The sequence below is a fragment of the Nelumbo lutea genome, chromosome 1, assembly GCF_056320005.1.
Source record: "Nelumbo lutea isolate HS-2025 chromosome 1, American lotus-T2T, whole genome shotgun sequence".
NCBI lineage: Eukaryota > Viridiplantae > Streptophyta > Magnoliopsida > Proteales > Nelumbonaceae > Nelumbo > Nelumbo lutea.
The window spans coordinates 80,128,283-80,132,383 of NC_142684.1; the positions used below are offsets into that span (position 1 = coordinate 80,128,283).

General features: G+C 37.1%; 1 non-coding gene across 1 annotated transcript; it reads left to right on the forward strand.

Annotated features, from left to right (window-relative positions):
* The first annotated feature begins 1,870 nt into the window (after window positions 1-1,870).
* LOC148875641 (small nucleolar RNA R71) lies at window positions 1,871-1,977 on the forward strand. Its single transcript, XR_016106290.1, has one exon. It is a non-coding gene; the product is annotated as a small nucleolar RNA R71 (small nucleolar RNA).
* The last annotated feature ends 2,124 nt before the right edge of the window (window positions 1,978-4,101 follow it).

Consider the following 4,101-nt stretch of genomic DNA (forward strand, 5'->3'; position numbering starts at 1 on the left):
GATAGCAATAGGAAAATCAACATTAATTCAGTTGTCAAACTAATTAACATCAATGTCCAATAAAAATATGCACAAGAATCAATGAATACTTGAATTAGAAAGCAAGAAAATAAAGTAACTACAGAACCTCACAATGACACAATCGAACCTCCCCCTTGAACCAGAAAAAGAAGCTTAGCTACTCATGATCTGCGCAATCTCCATGCTTTTTTTCTCCATAGCCGAACTACCTTCTTGAGCTTCTTGGCCTCTTGATGATCTCTTGGATCTTGGAATGAGTGATGCTAGAGCTGGTTCGCCCCCTCTTTATATAGCCAAAGGAGATGGCTGTTTTCCAACTCCTTCTAGGAGATCATCTTATCTTTAGGGAGTCTTGATCTTATCTTCTTTGAACTAATCCTATCCTATCTCTTATCTAATCCCCAACCTTCTTATCCTTATAGGATTACATTCAAAGTTTAGATCTAATAAGACTCTCTCCCTCTTAGGAGATTACATTTGAATTAGGACTCTAGACTCTTGTATCCGAGTTGGGCTTCTTTGCTACTTGTGCTACTTCCAGGTTCTTCTGCGAATTGGGCTTCAGCTGTTAAATGGGCCTGGCTGCGACGTTGCTCCGACTTCGAGCTCGGTTTCGTACTCGATGCAGACCGAACTAGTCAATGCCCAAAACATAAAAGTTGTGGGCCTTTTGTTCTTCTTTCTAATGCTTCTTGAATTTTCCAATTCGGAGTCTGGAATTGTGAGTTAGGCCCAGATCACTGACTATCGCCGAAACTGTGCAAAATCGCCCGAATTGGCATGTCTTTCCAATTGCCTTCTTTATTGCCCTGAATCGAAATACAAGAATAATGAATGCATTTAAGTGCTAAAATAATGAAAAAAGATGAAAATTAGGGGAGAAAAATATGGTTCTTTTCAGTCTCATCACAATACATCAAGAAGAGGAATGTTAATATGGATCTTTTTAAAAACTTCCAAAAATTTCTCAAATTGTCTATCTAATTTAGCCTTCAAGACTCTTCGAGGGTAGGGGATAGGAAGTTTAATTTCATGTAAATTCAGTTTAGGGGTACTTCCCTCATTCTCCTTTTGTAAATCGGCCATTTCAACTTTCTTGTCATTTTCTGGGGCTTCGACGATTGTCTTCCCGCTTCTTAAGGCTATGGTATTCACATGTTCTCTAGGATTTTTTTCTATGCTGCTGGGCAGACTTCCTTCTTTCCTCTCTGATAACATGCTCACAACCTGTCCCATTTGAGCTTTTAAGTTCTTAATTGCTGTTTCATGGCTTTGGAATTTTGCTTCAGTAGTGTTGATGAACTTAGAAATTATCTCCTCCAGATTGCTCTTTTTCTCTTGTGGGGGCGGTTGTGGTTGGAATCCCATGGGTGCCTTTTGATGATTGTTGCTCCAAGAGAAGTTGGGATGACTCCTCCACCCAGGGTTGTATATATTTGAATATGGGTTGTAGTTTGACCTGCCAACATGAGAGATAAAATTAGCATTCTCATGGGAAATAAAAGGACTGTTTAATTGACAATCAAAATTAATATGTCCTATTTGACCACATAAATGGCATGAGATGCTAGATGGTGTATTCATGACTGTAATACTAAAATTATCCAGTCTTTTATTTAAATTGGCTATTTGCGCAGATAATGATGCAAAGGAATCAATGTGGTGTACTCCTCTCTGATTGGTTCGATCATTGCTCCACTAGTAGCTGTTTGATGCCATCTCCTCTACTGAGTCATATGCTTCCTCTGGAGTTTTTCTCATGATTGTATCACCTGCGGCTGCATCAATAATGGACCGATTAGAGGGGGTAATACCATTATAAAAGATTTGTATTTGTCGCCAAATTGGTACCCCATGGTGAGGACACCTCCTAAGCATCTCTTTAAATCTTTCCCATGCTTCATACAGGGACTCCCTCTCAAATTGAGCAAAAGTAGTAATATCATTAATTAATTTTGTTGTTTTGGAGGGTGGGAAATATTTAGCCAAAAATTTATGGGTTAAATCATTCCAAGTGGTGATGCTTCCTGCAATGAGTGAGTTGAGCTAATCTTTAGCTCTATCACGCAATGAAAAAGGAAATAATCTTAGCCAAATCGCATAATCACTAACTCCATTGTGTTTAAATGTATCGCATATTTCAAGGAAGTTAACAATGTGTGCATTAGGGTCATTACTTGGTAACCCACTAAACTGAATGCTTGTTTGGATCATTTGAATTATTGCAGGCATTATTTCAAAATTATTTGAATGGATGGTAGGCTTGCAAATGCTAGATGTCGTCCCATCAATGTTTGGACAAGCATAGTCCAAGAGGGTGCAATTTCCTTCTGCCATCTCTCCTTCTATCTCTATGGCTGGGTCGCAACTAACAACCTCTTCTCTTGCTTTTCCTTTGTTGGCCCTTTGCAACAAGCGAAGGGTCCTTTCAATCTCAGGATTGAATTCTGCTAAACCTTCCTATCTAGTGCGTGTCATGCACTAGTAAATCTGAACCAGGAGAATTCGAACAAATAAATAAAAATAATAACAGAAATAAAAACAAATAAAAAGAAAATAATAACAGAAATAAAAGGTCTAAATTAACCAAGGTTAACAAATTCTAATATTATTTTATGATTAAATCTCTGGCAACGGCACCAAAAACTTGATAGCTATAAATATATAACTCTAGCAAGTGCACTAGTTATCAAGTAGTATAATAATATCGTTCCCACGGGGATTTAACAAAATAAGTGTTAGAATCACAGCCTTCCCTAATTATTTGGACAGTCGAAATTTAGATTTAAGGAAACAAGAACTACTAAAAATAAAAACTAGAAAAAAGAAAATAAAAACAAAGGTGATCACTAATCGAATATGCAAATGATGGAATCGCTAGGACTTTTGGTCCACCTAACCAATGCAATGAATATTGATGGGTCCAATTATCCAAGACTAATTGTTATTCCCATAAGCTAAGATTTTCCCAAATTTATTTAGTATTTTCTCTCAAGATATACTAAATCTACGCCCATCAGGTAACCCTTCGATCTCTTGAGTAGAGCTCTTAAGATGGAAGTGCATTAAATCCAAGAAAATCATTAAATTCAGATGAATCATGTATATATATCTCTATATACCATTCAATTCACACTATGAATTATTCTATCAATTATATGAATTCCTCTTTCAATTCATTCACATAACCCAAATCAAATAAGAGGTGGCCAAGCTCTTAATTGCAATAAGCACAATAATTCATAGACTATATGGAAATCACAATCTTGGATAAATCAAGAAGATAAAAATATATTCAGTAACATGGTTAGGCTTTCCATAGCCCTAGCAAGAAAACAAATTAGTTCATGATGGAAGAATTAAAGCAAACAAAGGGGAAGAAAGAACTCTTGAATTCGCCCATGGTGCTGAGATCTCCTCTTCTTGTCGCCACCTTCTTGAAGTTTCTTGAACCCTTCTTGACTGATTGCTCATTGCTTCTTGATTCAAATCAGGAAGTGAGTGATTGAGTGATTGTGTAATCAAGTGATGCCCTTAGCTGGTCCGCCCCCTCCTTTATATAGATTGAAGGGGAGGGGGTGGTCTCCTACTTCCTCTTGAAGTTTATCTTACAAGAATAGAAAGTCCTATCCTAATTCTAGCCTTATCTCTTTATCCTTTGAACTCAATCCCTTTTTCACTTTAAGATTACATCAAGAATTAAGATCTAGAAGGATTCTTCTTAGTTTCTTATTCTTGGATTCGTAATAGACTTCCTTTGCGAATTGGGCTTCAGCCAGGCTTTTCGGCGAGTTGGGTTTCAACTACGGATTGGGCCTTCCTACGAAATTGCCCCAACTTTGGGGGATTTTTCTCTTATCTTTCTAGTGGATCTTGAGTCAGCCCATTCGGAGTTCGGAGATGCGAGTTAGGGCTAGATCACTGAACGATTTTGAAACTGTGAAAAATCATCCGATTTGTCTTTCTTTGCTCTTGATGCTTTCTTTAATACCCTGGACCAAAATACAAGAGATATGAGTCCAATTAGATGCTAATTTAGTATAAAAGACAGAATAATTTGGGATAAAAATATGATAAATT